Source organism: Bubalus kerabau, chromosome 7 (genome assembly GCF_029407905.1).
Source record: "Bubalus kerabau isolate K-KA32 ecotype Philippines breed swamp buffalo chromosome 7, PCC_UOA_SB_1v2, whole genome shotgun sequence".
Lineage (NCBI taxonomy): Eukaryota > Metazoa > Chordata > Mammalia > Artiodactyla > Bovidae > Bubalus > Bubalus kerabau.
Window position 1 is genome coordinate 64208080 of NC_073630.1, and position 17444 is coordinate 64225523.

At 41.2% G+C, this 17444-nt stretch overlaps 1 protein-coding gene across 27 annotated transcripts in view; it reads right to left on the minus strand.

Annotated features, from left to right (window-relative positions):
* APBB2 (amyloid beta precursor protein binding family B member 2) overlaps nt 1-17444 on the minus strand; it is a 377507-nt gene that overhangs the window by 324860 nt on the left and 35203 nt on the right. The window contains exons 1-3 of one of the 27 annotated variants that reach the window (XM_055588362.1): nt 11731-12422; nt 11418-11553; nt 10289-10325 (exon numbers count right to left, since the gene is read on the minus strand). The exons of 19 other annotated variants lie outside the window; for them this stretch is intronic. The gene's annotated coding sequence lies outside the window, so the exon portion shown is untranslated. 7 more of the 27 variants (XM_055588363.1, XM_055588367.1, XM_055588359.1 and 4 more) reach the window with 7 other exon arrangements.

Sequence of the window (17444 nt, forward strand, 5' to 3'; positions counted from 1 at the left end):
TTCAGAAAACGAAGATCATGGCATCTGGTCCCATCACTTCATGGCAAATAGACGGGGAAACAGTGGAAACAGTGTCAGACTTTATTTTTGTGGGCTCCAAAATCACTGCAGATGGTGGCTGCAGACATGAAATTAAAAGATGCTTACTCCTTGGAAGGAAAGTTTTGACCAACCTAGATAGCATATTCAAAAGCAGAGACATTACTTTGCCAGCAAAGGTCCGTCTAGGCAAGGCTATGGTTTTTCCAGTGGTCATGTATGGATGTGAAAGTTGGACTGTGAAGAAAGCTGAGCGCCGAAGAATTGATGCTCTTGAACTGTGGTGTTGGAGAAGACTCTTGAGAGTCCCTTGGACTGCAAGGAGATCCAACCAGTCCATTCTGAAGGACATCAGCCCTGGGTGTTCTTTGGAAGGACTGATGTTGAAGCTGAAACTCCAATACTGTGGCCACCCCATGGGAAGAGTTGACTCACTGGAAAAGACTCTGATGCTGGGAGGGATTAGGGGCAGGAGGAGAAGGGGACGACAGAGGATGAGATGGCTGGATGGCATCACCGACTCGATGGATGTGAGTTTGAGTGAACTCCAGGAGTTAGTGATGGACAGGGAGGCCTGGCATGCTGTGATTCATGAGGTCGCAAAGAATCGGACATGACTGAGCAACTGAACTGAACTGAATTGAAGAAGAAAATACCCATTCAAAGATGTATAATCAGATAAAGCTTTCAGAGCCGTGAAATTAAATGGCCGCCTTGGAAGATTTCCTTTCTTCCAACAATGAACCCATGAAAACATCTCACTGTTTCACTCATTTCAGCAACTGCCAATTTTGAGCCAAACAAATTATCCTCAAGCAAATGTCACACACAGTAGGGAGTGAGTTCATTTTCCTAAACTGTTGTCAAAGCTTTGCATACTGAAGCTTCCAAAAAAGGAGAACTGGAAAAATGACAATTTAGAGGTGGGAAAGAAACATGAGTTATTTCAAAGCAGCAGCCTGTGATATGGAGAAATCTTTCTTTTGAAGTGCCTCCATCTAACATTTTCCAAGTTGCAATCATTTCAACTGCTGGTTTTCACTGTATTTATGCTAAAATTTAGCTGATTTATTTTAGTAGTATTTTACCAGGGTGAAAAGCCAAAAATGAATGGCGGGGGGGAAGGAAAAGAAAATACTACTGTTGGTTTTAAGTGAAGTTGCTCAGTCGTGTCTTACTCTTTGGCTCCCATGGACTGTAGCCTACCAGGCTCCTCTGTCCATGGAATTTTCCAGGCAAGAGTACTGGAGTGGGTTGCCATTTCCTCCTCCATGGGATCTTCCGGACCCAGGGATCAAACCCAAGTCTCCTGCATTGCTGGCAGACGCTTTACATCTGAGCCACCTAAAGTAAAGATAAAACTAGAAATGTAAGGAATTAGGAAAGAAAGAACTTTGTTAAGAAAACTGTAGACTAGTTTTATTTCTTCTATTAATTTAAAACAACCCAAGGTTACTCTAAGTTAGAAAGTCCATGTATAACAGGTGAGGTGAGTAGGTTATGGGGTGGGGGTTACCCATCCATTGAGGCAAGTTAGTACCCACCCTAAATAATCAGTTCAAGGCCAGGCAACTCCTAAAGCCCTTAATAGGACAGTACAGTCTCTGATGAGTAAGGCAGTTAGGAAGGGGAGAGTCACAGCCTCCTCCAAAACCTCCCTCACTGTGGGGTCCATTTATTTAGCTATATATCTTCACAACATATTTATTGTGAATGGATGGGCACTTTTTGTCAAAACTGCACAGACAATGAATATAGACCATTTGCACTTTCATAGAAAAACTTACCTATTTTGAAAATACATCTTTCTTGTCTGAATGAAAATCATCATTTATTTTTCACAAGGTAATATTAGAAAATATTGTGCTTACATGGGGCTTCCCTGGTGGCTCAGACAGTAAAGAATCTGCCTGCAATACAGGAGACCCAGGTTTGATCCCTGGGCCAGGAAGATCCCCTGGAGAAGGGAATGGCAACCCACTCCAGTATTCTTGCCTGGAGAATTCCATGGACAGAGGAGCCTGGCGGGCTGCAGTCTGTGGGGTTACAGAATCAAACATAACTGAGCAACATTTTCATTTTCTTTCATCCTGAAAGCACAGGGTATGAAAGAGAGGAGAAAAACAAATGACATTTCCTGAGGTCCCATGACATGTGCTGATCTTGACCTAGATCTTGTTTTATTTGGTGGCAAACTTAAAAGTAGATCTTGTAGCCTACATTTTAGAAGTAAATAACTGGAGAGTTAGCTTAAGCACTTAACCCAAGAGTCCTCCATTGTGTCAGAGCTAGAGTTGAACTGGGTGTGTTTTACTCAGAACTGCTACCTTATCCACTTAGCATACCATTTGACACACATTCCATGATGGCATAGTAATGAAATTTCTTTCAATTTTTTTTTCCTTATCTATAAAGGAATGAAAGTGAAAGTTTAAGTGTTAACTACTCAGTCGTGTCTGACTCCTTGTGAACCCATGGACTATAGCCCGCCAGGCTCCTCTGTCCATGGAATTCTCCAGGCAAGAATACTGGAGTGGGTTGCCATTCCCTTCTCCAGGGGATCTTCCCGACCCAGGGATTGAACCAACATCTCCTGTATTTCAGGCAGATTCGTTACCATCTGAGCCACCAGGGAAACCCTATAAAGGAATAATGAAAAATGTTTAAATCTACAAAGAGATATGTATCTTTGTAGAAAAGTTAGAAAAGGGGTTTTATATTATTATTATTTGGGGGACATTTTTCCCCAGGAGTCTGAGATTTAGAAACATTCTGGGATTTCCGCCCCCCCTTTTTTTTTGATGTTTTTAAAATATATAATAAGCATACTTTAAACCATTCACATCCCAACCTTCTTACAGTCAAGTAACCTCAGTTCCTACAATAGTATTTATAAGCACGCTGTACCAGGATCATTCAAAATGACAGCATACAACTCGTTAGTATTTCTCAAGCTGCAATGCATGTTCCCAGACATAGTCTCAGAAGTCCACATTTTCTCAAGTTTGAAGAACTTGAGCCTAGTTAATTCTACCATATCCCTTTAGAAGGAAGAACAAATAAATTACTTTATAGTTAAAACAGAGGAATGATATGAGGTCCTGAGAAGTACCCATATCACTTCCATAATATTCTTAACAAAAACGCGTAACACATGAAGAATCAACCAGCAAACCCAAAACGAGGGGCATTCTACAAAATAACTGGTCAATACCCTTCAGAGTGTCAAAGTTATGAAAGACAAAGAAAAGGTGAGGCTTTGTTCCATATTAAGATGACTGAGGCACTATGACAACTGAATGTAACTTGTAATCCTGGATTGGATCCTAGACCAGAAATAGAAACATTAATGGGGCATTAACTGGCAATATTTAAATAAGGTTCCTGGACAGTAATATTAGACCAATGTTCAGTCCCTGATTTTTGATTACTATACAGTGATTATGTAAGATAGTTACATTTAGAAAATCTAGATGAAGAATGTAAAGGAATTTTTTGTAGTTTTCGCTATATTTTTAATACTTAAAATTTAGGCTTTTTGAAAGCCTAAAATTATTTCAGAATAAAAAGTTCAAAACACTAAAAAATTTTCAATAGACAAAGAAGGGTATGAAACAACAAAAAAGAAATCCCAAACAGCAGAAACCTGTGCAATGTCTATTAAGGTACAATGGACTAAGGGGCCCGTCTCCTCTACAGAGATGGCCTTTATGGAGATCTAACAGACACAAGATGTCAGACTCTCATTTGGCTTCTCAGGTAGGTTTCCGTCCAGAACCCATGTCCAGACTCCTTTCCAGCTCTAGTCTTTAACATTAACCAACTGATTTTTATTTCATGAAGCTCTTGTGATCTGAACTAACAAGAACCCATTCCCTAGAGTTCAATTCTTTTATAGGTGTACTGAGAAAAAACTGATTTTCCAGGTTATTAAAGGTAAAAGCCAGACCCCAGACTTTGGTGATAAACAGCTACTTGCCCTGTGTGCTGCCCAATGACCATTCTGCAAGACCATAACACCCAAAGTTCCTTACTGTTCCACACTTTGCTGCAAAGAAAATAGGCAGCTCCCAACAAAAAGAATGTACTCAAGGTACAGTCACCTTGTATAGCAAGAGAAGATGTCAGCAGCCTGAACTTGTTGAATAAAGGATTATGGAGGACAAAACAGTCAAAGATCAAGAGGCAAACTCATACACAACTCAGCTAAGGTTTAGCAGACTGTTGGTTTGAATAACAGTTTTATAAGACTCGCCTAGAACCTATATCCACAGTGGCCCAGAATGATCCTTATAAAAGGTAATCCTACCCATGTCTTTCCCCAACCTAAAGCTCGTACACAGTTTTCCATTGCATTTAAAACAAAAAACAAAATCCTGGTAGTAGCCTAGTGTCCTGGGCCCTGCCCACTACTCCAGCTCTTCATCAAGGTCCCTCTGCTTTGCATGCTCCAGGCCCTGAGTCAGTCTTGATCTTCACTCCAAAGACTAAGTGCAAACTGTGCTCTTTGTCTATAATGTCTTCTCACTCCCATCACCCTGACATACACACACACTCACACACACCCGGCCTAGCTAACTTCGATCCACTCATCAACATCATTCAGGTTTCAGTTTAAATATCACTTAATCAGGGTGGCTTTTACTGACCAATCTTGAGAATTAACAGGGGTCCTATGATTTCTCTTCATAGAACCTACCACCATTTCTAACTATATATTTAAAGGCTCTTGGTCTCCTATTAGATTAGGAGCACCTAGAGGGCAGGGATTAAGTCTGGTTTGCAGACCACCAAATCCTAAAGTCCAGCACAGCATTCTGCACTTTGGACAGAGAGGTGAACGATCCTGCCCAAGTCCTTGACTTTTTTCAGGGATTAAATGAAGCACTGTATGTCAAGCATATGGACATGGTAAGCACTCATCAATGAGCTATAAGAATTACGTCAAAAGGTCTTTGCTCCAAATATGCTTGAAATTTACCACTGCTTTTTCTTTCACCTGATGGAGGGGAAAACAGCCTAGCAAAAGATGCCAAGTTGTCGCTTTTTCGATGATATTTCTTGACTGCCAAGTCAGCTCATTTTAGGATTACTGAAAAACTTCAAATTGCAAGGTATCATCAAGAAAGGAAACACTTCTAAAATTAACACACTACACTTTTGTTACTTTGAGATAAATCTATACTCATCATCAGTTCATTTTTACTTCCCTCTATAGTCTTCAACGTCATCATCTCTTTCAAACTTCTGGTTATTACTACAAGGACATTGACTTCTTTTTCAAAGACTCTACTAATAATTTTCATGAAAAGGAGTTAAAACTATGGCCAAAATTTCACCTGCTTTAAAAACATGAAAAGCTTGCTTACTATGAACTCATGGAAGTAGGATAAATCAGTTACCCTGAGCAGTCCTTGTTCATAGGATTTAGAATCATGTACAGTGGTAAATCAGTGAAAAGATAAAAATAGGGGACTGAAGCACCCAAACTGATCATTTTTTTTCAAAATATGTTTCACTGTAAGAGCAGCGAAATTCTCCTGGGCCCAGACAATATGCTCAGGCAAAGGAAACAGGGTCCAAATACTGAGATTTCTTAGGAGATAACTAGACAAATTCCTATTGACCAGAAGAGAAATGAGAATTCAAGAGTGTGTTACTTCCTTAGAAGTAAACGACACTTTAAAGAAAATGTCTCACTGAAATTCCAGATTTATATATTCTATGCAGCGATCACCTAGCAGCTGCATGCAAGGTCCAGTGGGTAATTCAAAGATGGACAAAGATGGGAGTAGGGGGAGACTTCCCTTCTACCCTCCTAGGTTTGATAGCTAGGTCTATGAAATAAACTGAGAACAGGCAGATTAACAGGAGAAAAGGTCCACGAATGTATTAATTTTTAATATAACACACATTGGAGACATCACAGGAAAAATAAAATTAGTACCCCAAAAAAGCAGTGAGATTTGACAGCTTATACACCATCTTAACATAAGAAGGAAAGGGAAGGATATCAGCCTCTCCAGGATTTTTCAGAAGATGAATAAGCCCTTAGAAGAATAGATGGGAGACATGATAGTTTGTTATGAAGTCTGTCTGGGTGTGGTGTATGTGAAGAGGCAATCCTTCTCTGGTTGATGAAAGTCGTGGGGAGGGGATCTGTGACAACCGAGTTCCTTCTGGAGGATCTGTCTTCAGGTAGATAAGGAAAGTTCAGAGAAAGCCTCTCACTGTATTTGCTGTTTTTCAAGTGCCTTTAGTTTAAAACAATCAATATATCTAAGAAGCACATTTTGGGGGGCATGTCGGTGAACTCCTTCAGATGGAAGCATGATCGGTTATCCTCAGTCATGGGATAAACAGATACATAATACATATAAAATACATACAAAACTGCACATGCATCTGATACTTTGAATGTCACGAAAGCTAAGAACCTGTGCAGGGGTTGAGGGTGGTGGTGATATTTAAGCAAAAAAAGCTCTCTTAATTTAATCCCCTTGCCAGACTAACCAGCACATCCCACTCCCTCTCCCTAGCACGATGACTGATGTTTCAGCACACCAGCAGCTCACAGCTAGTAGGAGGCGCTACTAGAGCCCAGGGCTTCTCCAAGTATGGTCCAGAGATAGACACCAGTCTGCAAACTGTTATCAGCTGCCCAGGAAATGGAAAGTGAGCATTTACAACAGAAAGGTGGGTAGTCATCCGACACAGTTGCCACACCCAAGTGCATGAATAGCAGACTCATCTCAGTGACCAGTTTTGGTGATGACGACCTTGTGAGGCAAGTTGTCGAGTTGTCAAGTGCTGTAGAACCATGGGATCACAAGTGATAGTTTAAGGTTACCTTCTCAACGGTAATGCTGCGGCTAAGTCACTTCAGTCGTGTCCGACTCTGTGCGACCCCATAGACAGCAGCCCACCAGGCTCTCCTGTCCCTGGGATTCTCCAGGCAAGAACACTGGAGTGGGTTGCCATTTCCTTCTCCAGTGCATAAAAGTGAAAAGTGAAAGTGAAGTCGTTCAGTCATGTCCAACTCTTAGCGACGCCATGGACTGTACCCTACCAGGCTCCTCCATCCATGGGATTTTCCAGGCAAGAGTACTGGAGTGGGTTGCCATTTCCTTCTCCAGGGGATCTTCCCGACCCGGGGATTGAACCCAGGTCTCTTTACCGTCTGAGCTACAGGGTTATTTAATATGGAGAATCACCACTTTAGTCATAATTTTCTGTTCAGCTATAACTGGATTAACAAATTAACAAGCTATAGTGAGTTGTTATGTGAATTACCTATATTCATGCTTTTTTTTTGAAGGAGATGCACAGATTTTGTAATTTTCTTTCCCATATTTGCTGTGTTTAGATATAACAAAATGTAATTTTATTTATGTTGTTTCTAAAATATTAAAAAAAAAACCCTAAGGCTTGCATAACTTTTTTATTTCTTTCCTCCTTTTTTTGTTAATAAAAGAACAGACCCATGACAGATTGAAAATAAAAAGACTAGACCTTCACCACATATAGGTTGAGAAGCAGAGGTCAGCTCCCCAGTAAAGCTGTACCTTTCTCTAGGGTCAGATGTGTTCACGTCTATCTATGCTAGTTGTTTTGTATAAAAACACATAAAATATGAGCTCAGAAAAATGTTTCTATGAAAATGAAGTTGCATATCTGAATACTGTGGAGTAATTCAATGAAAGAGTAACACTAAAATAACTGCTGTCAAATTAGGCATGAAAAAGTAGATGGGGAGGCAAATCGGAAGAACCTGGAAGAATTCTAAACTCACAGCTCACAAGGATCCTAACACTCTAAAGCAAGCCAAACTGAAAACCAGGTAGACTAGGCATTGCAGGTTATGGTTCATGTGCCAAAAAACACATAGAAACCACTTATCAGGCCCTATTTCAGAAATTAGCAACATGGATGTACATTTATATGTCTAAATTTAAAATATAAGATATAAATAAATGTAATGTTTTTTACACTTCTCCACTTCAACTGAGCAGCTGCTGGTCATAATAGTCCCAGATAAAACAGCTTATTCTATAAACACAAAATTCTGCACTGAATATTCAAGAGATTCTGACCTCCTGGCTCTATTACTGAGATATGACTGGTAGATGACAAAACAGGGACAAATACAATGTACAGAAAGACACACCAGTCACAAAAAGCATAAGGAGTCCAAAGAGAGAGTCTAACCATATAAAGAAAATGGAAAAACTTGTGAAATTGCAAAGCATATGTCTCTTTTTTAGTAACACTCTTATCCATACTGCATTCCTGCAGAGAATGTGCTTTTTAGCAGTTAACAGCATTAACCAGGAGAAGGCAATGGCACCCCACAACAGTACTCTTGCCTGGAAAATCCCATGGATGGAGGAGCCTGGAAGGCTGCAGTCCATGAGGTCGCTAAGAGTCGGACATGACTGAGCGACTTCACTTTCACTTTTCACTTTCATGCATTGGAGAAGGAAATGGCAACCCACTCCAGTGTTCTTGCCTGGAGAATCCCAGGGACGGGGGAGCCTGGTGGGCTGCCGTCTATGGGGTCGCACAGAGTTGGACACGACTGACGTGACTTAGCAGCAGCAGCAGCATTAACCAAATAAAAGCAGAGCCCTTGGGGGACTTTTTTCGAAAGGTCAAGAAACAAATGCAGAATCAAAAAGTAATATATAAAAGTCCTTTATGAGATACTGCAAAACATTTTCCTCTTACTATCAATACAGAAAATTGTTTTGAAACATAAACCAAACTAATCCATGGCCACAGGTTTAGCTTAATTCTGAATCAAACTTTTTGGAGCTTATCCATGGAATAAATGCAGGGGAGGAAAAAATAATTTTCCCTCCACATTTCTGAGTTCTTAGCTGAAACTCTTGTAATAAAAGACAGATTAACAAGAAAGAAAAAAACAAATAGACACTCATTAACATATATGCTTTGTATACATGGGAGATATCCAGAGGAAAATGAATAACTTGAAGAGGTGGCTTAGAATTCAGACTTAAATACCATCATAATAGGGAAAGGGGAGGGGGAAGTTGGCATCTTAGCGGAAGGATGAATGGGTCTTTAGAAGAAGAGGAGGGACAAATGAGAGTTTGTGACAAAGTCTGTCTGGGCCTGGTGTTGACTCCTAGTCTCCTTTCCCATGATAAGGGTCAATCTCTTCTGGGTGATGAAACTCCTGGGGTGGGGCTCTATGACAACTGAGTTCCTTTTGGAGGATCTGTTTTCAGGCAGATAAGCAGACAACTGGGACATGAGGCAGACAAAGCCTTTCCCTGCATTTATGTGGCTCAGAGCTTACCTTGTGGCCCAGCTGGTAAAGAATCTGCGGGCATTGCGGGAGACCTGGGTTCAATCCCTGGGTTGTGAAGATCCCCTGGAAAAGGGAAAGGCTACCAACCCCCAGTATTCTGGCCTGGAGAATTCCATGGACTGTACAGTTCAGGGGTCACAGAGTCAGACATGACTGAGTGACTTTCACTTTTCAAGGGCCTACAATTCAAAATAATCAATATATTAAAGTGGCATCCTCGGAGGCGGCACGTCCTAAACTCCTCCAGTCAAATTCGGGGCAGCATATGCTCCCACCCTCCACACACAAAGCGCAGGCTGTGGGGGGTGGACACCAGGGGCATGTTCCAGGCCCTGCCCTCCAAGTGTGGCTCTGCCAATAATTAGCAGCACGACCCTTCATTTTGGGGCCCCCATTTGCGATCTCAGGGAGTCAGCCCCACAGCTGCTACCCCCGCTAAGCTTCTATCACTGTGGAGCTCAACACACCAGTGAAATGCAATGAAAGGCAAAAGGCAAACATAAAATCCACTAGAGGGACAGATCTGGACACGCCGCCTTGGTTATGAAAAAAAGGAAAACATGGGGAGACATGTAGCCCAGATAGCAATGTCCAGGACAACCAAACTTTTATAATCCCTTCTGGGAAAATGAATAAAACCACAATATAACTTCTAAAAAAAATTTTTTTGTTTGCGTTCAAATAGGTTTTCTTCCTTAATTTTGTAATTAGCAAAAATTTATTTTTAAAATAACAAGAAGGAAGTATATTGAGACTGGGGATTCACAGTGGTTATTTAAAGACTGCTTTACTGGCATCTTTATCTGCTCGTACAGAACGTTAAATTAATTTTTTCTTTTTTAGCGAAAAGGTGATAATGAAGTAATTAGGAACATACACTCAGAGCTAGGTGGCCTGGATCCAAGTCCCACTTACCAGCTGTACATCCTTGAGTAAGTTTCAGTTTCCTCATCTGCGAAATGAGGAAAACATGGTCTCATCATCTCACATGGTTGCTGGGAATGAACAGGAGTTAATATACGTACAGCACTAAACACAGCTTTTCTGCACACACAAGAACCTATACAGGCGTTCACTAATACTTTATGGTGACTTTTTCATGGTTAACCAAAAATAGATGCTCACTAACACACCAAATGAAAACCAAACAAACATCAAGACCCTGGAAAACCTCACATAAAAATATCAACATTAAACACTTAAAACATTAAAATAACTCCAAGAATATAACGACATATATCATGTCCTATGACGGGTGTATGCTATATATGACAGTACCTTCACTTAAGTATTTTCCCAGGCTCCAATCCTTCATCAATTCATCCTACACTAGATGAAACTTCCGAAAGCAATGCTGGGCTTAGGTCAGTCCCTCCAAGAACCTCGATGACTCCACACAGTACAGGGTAAACCCCAGAGCCAGACTAATGAGCCATTAGCACCCTGTACTTCACAATATCTACCAGTTTGTAACGGGTTATAATTATATACTTGAGTGTTTGGTTAATGCCTTTCTTATCACTAGAATGACTGACAGCCCAGGACATAGGCCTGCATTTTACCCACCACTGTCCATCACAGGCTTGGCCTGCTGCAACTGCCATTATGTATGTGATGGATGACCCTCAGCATCCATCCGGGCTCACGAAACACCCCATTGGTACGACCTTTCATGGTTTGCAAAACACCCTCACATAAATTTTCTCACCTGAGTCTCACGGTAAGCCTTTATGGAAGGCAGAGGCCCCAGAATTCAGAGTCACCAAAGGTCACATTCAGTGTGCTAACCCCTAGTCTGAAGTTCCTTCCAGAACATTCTCCTGAGTTAAATCCAATAAATCATACTAAGGCTTTGACCTCTCCTTGTACTTTTCAGCATCTATGGTTTTTACTCTTCCCTTCTACCCATCTAAAACGTCTCCTGCCTCCTTTCCTGATGTTCATTCTTTATTAAGGACAGTGATTGATGGGCAAATGCTCCACCTTCCCTCAGGTGTCATACATGTTTCATTTCTAGTGCATGGACACCCGTGTATTTACTCACCAAGATGTTTTCCAATTGTAAGGACATTTCAATATAATACTGAGCACCTACTAAGTGTTCGACTGTGTGAAATTCCAATGAGAACTGCACAGTTAGGACACTCCTGTCTTAGTGGTTAGAAAAACCACTGAAGTTTCTAGAAGAGAATAACAATGTAAATCAACATGCTTTAAAAAGCATACAATAGCTGCCACCCAGCCTGAGATATCCCAGGTACCTTAGTTAATAAGGAAAGTAACTGCTAATTCCCACTAAATAGATTTTATCAATTTCTATATCATTTTGAAAAAGAATATAGATTAAATTAACTTACCATCATTTTAAAGAAAAATACTCATACAACGATATCCACAAGCCAAGTACCCCCAGGTCTACTCCACCAAAATGGTTTTTGTCCATAAGGTCTGTTACACAGTTAACGGTCCTTCTCAAACTCATCAGCTCAAAAGCACACACAATTAAAATGGAAACAAGAGATGCAGGAATCCTATTCCTCTGAATTACCAGCACAGAACCACAACTCTAAATACTACAGCAATAAACCTACAATAATCCTCGTGAAATACAGTATCAATTAAATGTTGGTGCAAGAAATGTAACGCAGAATTACTGCCGTGTTAACACTCTCTGAAGATAAATCACTGAAGACTTTAAACAAGTGCAAATCGATTCTATGAATATTTAACACAGCTGGCTGTATTTAAAATTTCCCATAGCAGACATTTACTGGCATCCAAAAGAGCTCCAAAGGGTTAAAAGTGAGAGATTATATATGAATTCAGAAAAAGGAAAGACAGCAGCCTGTGAATTTTTCTTATCTTGGAAATGACAATATTTTACAGCCTCAGGGGAAAGAAGACAAAACAGTATTCCATAGTGTTAACTCATTACAGGATTTAATAGAAACACCACCCAACTAATCCTTCCTTCCCATCTAAATTTCATTGCTGAATTTAAGAGTCCAATCTCAGATAAGAAGGAAAGTTGCAAGAACACAGTAACGAGAGGAAAGGACAAAAACCTGAGATATTGTTTGTCTCAAGATAAAGGTGTGGGTCCGTGAATCTGTATAAAGCTGCATGCCTGTCTCCACCTCACCGTCTCCTAAGGACACAACTGCTTTTGAACACCATGGTACCACAGGTTTTGAACAAGCCTAAGCAAGCCTGCAGAACGGTGGGGTTGTGCTGGTTTTCTTGTTTGAGGGTCTTTAAAAGTAGAATGAAACTTGCCCAGGTGTTTTCTTTTATCTTCCAACACATCAAGTGGCCTCCGCACACCACCCCCCACCCCCCATTAAGTTTCTTGATCACTCTGCCTTTCCCACACCTTGACCATCTACAAGGCGGATGATTTATAAATAAATCCCTCAGAGAAGCCATGACCAACCTCTAGAGAGGAGCCTCATGAGGAAAAACTTCCCTTTTATTATATCTAAAGCTCAGTTTAATTCCACTTCCCTCTTTTTTTCCCCTCTGTGAACTCAGTAGAAGGGAATAAATCCTTGAAAGAAATAAAATCCCTTTTATCTCACAAAATAATCACATGTGCAAATTCTATAAGTTAATAGCTAATAGGTGTGCCCCTCAAAGGAGGGAAGACATCAATGATCAAATTTAATTCTCTCGTTTGTGTTTAAAAGAGTCAGACCTAATTTGGCCTTATAGAAACAAAGCATTTAATGTCTCCTTTGGTTCTGAAATTGTACCAGTCTCCCTGAAAGTTTAAGTTCACACTTTCACCTACATTCAATTCCCAGCAAGTGTATAGAGCTTTTCCTAATAGTTTCACTGAGCCATTGAGGGAGTTGGAGTAAAACCCAAGGTCCTTCTGTTTAACTCCATTCTGAGTTGCCCTTTTAGGTCTTCTGCTCCCTTTCCTTGGCAGACTGGGAAGATGAGATGAAATTCAAGTATGTTAATTATACTTTGCTCCTAATTCTTGATTTTAAGATATGCAAAGGAGAAAATTGCGATGCTACTAAAATTGTTTTTGGAGGTAAATTATCCTGCAGACTAATTATGTATAATTTCTTCATTTTCTTTATTCAAGCAAATGAATTCCAGATAAATTTCCGTTTAGGTCAAATTTTTCTTCTCTTGAAAAAATTCATGACTAAGCCTATATAACCCTAATACTGCCTTACTCAACCCTCAAGAACTGAGTATTACTACATATCCTGTTAGGAGGAAAGGAGCTAAAACTTGTCTGAAAGGTGGTAACATTACATACTTTGCCATGAAGTTGCTATTTCTGAGAAGAGCTAAGACTAAACAACCCTGTAGAAGAAAAGAGGAGGGAGCCTAAGAAGTATCGATACCTGACCTCCATCCTAAGAGGATCACACAAAGGTTTTCCATTTCTAGCATCCTAGTTACTCTTCATCTCTGCTGTCAACACGGGCCCTCACCTCCAGCAAGCTACTCATAAAATTAAACGCTGCCTGTGTTTAGCCTCTACTTTGTCTCTTCCGAGTTCACTCTAACCAGGCTTTCATCACTGTCATTCTATCAGAACTGCTCTTGTCAAAGTCACCAATGGCCTCCATGTTGCCAAAGCCAGAGGTCAACCTGTTTCTTACTCTACAGGATGATTACTTTTGAAACACATTCATTACATGCCTTCTGAAACCCCTCTGCCCTCTTTCTTTGGGTTCACTTCCTACCTCACTGACTCCTCTTTCCAGGGCTGTCTCTGCTGGTCCCTTTCACCTTTGAACTCTGGATTCCAGAATCTCGCATACATCCAATTGCCTCCTCAGCCTCTCTACATGAGTGTCTAACAGGCATCACAAACTTAAGTCCTAAATCAGACTCCTACTGTTACCACCTCACTGGCTCCTTGCAAAACCCTGCCCATCTCAGCAAACGGCAACTCCATTCTTCCAGGTGCTCAGGAGCCATCCTTGCCTATTCATTTGTTTCCTCTCTCTCTCTCCTTCCTCCTCACCACATCTAATCTACTGCGATAACAGCTCTACCTTAGTATATCTTAAACCTCACAAATCACTACCACCCTCTCTAGCATCCGGCACAGTGAACAGCATCTCTTGCCTTGATTACAGTAATGCCTCTGCTTCCTCTCTTCATTCTCATCTCCACAAAAGAGTGCTCATTTGTAAAAGATAAATTTGGTTATTATATTATTAACCTGTTCAAAACCCTCTAAGGGCTTCCCACCTGCTATGGGTTGAAGTGTTCCCCCACCCTACCTCACGAATTCACATGTTGACGTCCTAACCCCCCAAGACCTTATTTGGAAAGATGGTCATTGCAGATTTATCAGTTAAGATGAGGTCATTAGGGTGGACCCTAAACCAATATGACTGGTGTCCACATAAGAAGGGGAAATTTGGACACAAAGACACACACATAGAGAGAACCCCACAGGAAGGTGTGGGTTGAGACCTGCAAGCCAAGGAATACACCAAATATTGCCAGCAAACAACCAAAAGCTAGGAGAGAGAGATGGAGCACAGACTCTCACACCACCATCAGAAGGAACCAACCCTGCAGGACCCTGATGGACTCATGACATCCAGAACCGTGAACCAATACATTTCTGTTGTTCTTCCACCCAATTTGCAGTACTCTATTAGAGCAGTCCGAGCAAACTAATACACTATTTCACGCAGCATAAAAGGTGAACTCCATGCAATGGCACAAAGGTCCCACATGACTGTACCCCAACTCACACCCTGGCCCCCTTGATGTTCCCCCAATAGGCCAGGCGCATGTCTCAGGGCCCCTGCGATGGCTCTTCCTGCAGCCTCTCTGCTCTGCCCCGGTACCAGCAATTCTTTGAGATGTCTGTCTCAATGCCTCCATAAAGCCTTCTCCTCCCTCCAACACTCTCACTCCCCTCACCAAGTCTCGTCTTTCTCCACCATTGTGTCACCTCCGGAAACTTACTTACTGTGACAGACTGGGAGAGCCACTGCTAAGACCTGCAGAGCAGCTGCAGGCAGAAGCACTCCAGGGCCCAGCTCCTCGGTGACCAGAGAATGTCCTGCCGGAGGCCACACCCCTTCCGGGCAGCCACACCAGGTAACACACCTGAAGGCAGCGAGCTCATCGCTGATGCCTCAGCCTGTCAGGCAATCCATGCTCACTCCAGGGTTCTCAGGCAGGCTGGTGGAGGCTCTGTCAAACCTGCACCGCAACTCAACCTCTTCCTCTGCCCAATCCTGTTTCCACCCCCTTCTGTTTACTGTGTTGATCCCAAGTCAACACCTTGTTTCCCAACCTCCAAATCAGCGCCTACTTCAAGAAAACCCAACCCTGAAGCACTTACCTGCCTCCTGCCACTTGAGTATTATCTTACTGAGGGCAGAGAGTTTGTTTCAATGTGTCCTCAAAGCCTAAAACACTACCTAGTAGGAACAGGAAATAACTGAATGGGGATGGTGGAAAGAAGAAAAAGAGAGGAAAAGAGAAAGGGAGGGAGAGAGGGAAGGAGGGAGAGCACTGACTCTGCGGATAGGAGACTGCTGCTGCTGCTAAGTCGCTTCAGTCGTGTCCGACTCTGTGCGACCCCATAGACGGCAGCCCACCAGGGTCCCCTGTCCCTGGGATTCTCCAGGCAAGAACACTGGAGTGGGTTGCCATTGCCTTCTCCAATGCAGGAAAATGAAAAGTGAAAGTGAAGTCGCTCAGTAGTCATGGACTGCAGCCTACCAGGCTCCTCCATCCATGGGATTTTCCAGGCAAGAGTACTGGAGTGGGTTGCCATTGCCTTCTCCATGGATAGGAGACTAGCCCCTGGATAAAATAAACTCTTAATATGGTCATTATCTGTCACAAAGCAAAAGGAATACATATGATTACAATGAAACTGTGCATGAGGTTTCCAAAGTGTACGTGGCTGTTTTATTTCAGAGAAACTTAAAAAATTTTGTGTACAAAGTCTCTGAGATTCACTTAGTATATTTATACTCCTGACTCCTCCCTTCCTCCTAGGATTTTAAATTTTGCAACCTCAAGGTCTACCATCAAGAGGATTTTAGGACCCGAACCTTTTAGGTAGGAAAAATACTGTGTAACTACTGTTCAATAGCTTTATGATATCTTATATGTTAATTCTTAACTCCCCTAACAAGAAACTCTGCTTGGCATTTGATGGATATAAACAGTATATTATAACCTTTCTCTTTATTGACTGTGTCTTATTTCAGGCCTCACTCTCTCTCTCTCTATATATATATATACACACTTTTTTCTTCCTCAGAGAACTGCCTTTCACGTTATTGCAAAACTAATTGAATTCAGCTCTGACAAATGACATAAAATATATTTTCCATGCTCCATAATTGGCTACTTGTTTGGACCCAAATAAGGCTGATTTCCACCTGGTCACGTACCTCATGCCAATTCAGTCAAGAATATGTGAGGTTTGACTACAAAGTAACAAAGCTGAGAGGGTTGTGTGTGCTTGATTTATAGAGTCACTTTCATTTCTTTACATATCATTGCATTATGGGATTCTAAGGGGAAAATGTAAAGACATGTTTAACAACAAAATCACCTCTAAACTAGAGCTACTATCCCTCTTCTGGTCTGAATTACAAATGGATTCAGAACACTGTGCTTAGAGCACAGAAATGTCATACATAGTTGTATGTACACATAGATAAACATAAATATTCCATACATAGAAATATTTTATAACCATAAATATGAATAACAGGGTCCTCCCAGTCAAACCTATCCAATTTCATCAACCTTCTGAAATTACATCTTTCACTGAAGCAGCCCCAGGGCACAAATGCAATAAGATAACATTAATTAAAATACATAAAACCATCCAGGAGTAGCAAGGAATAAACTATCCAATTTTTTAAGGGTAGAAGTTGAACCAAAAATAGTAATCAATGTTTTGCCAGCTTAAAAAGCTAAGTCTTACATAGTGCCTGAAGCTACAACTCTACCAGACTTTCTCCAAGGTAGAAGAAGAATAATAATTAGCATGTTATTCATCGTCTGGTATGCACCTAGCTTGGCAGTGTACATGTGCGCGCTCATTTTGCAA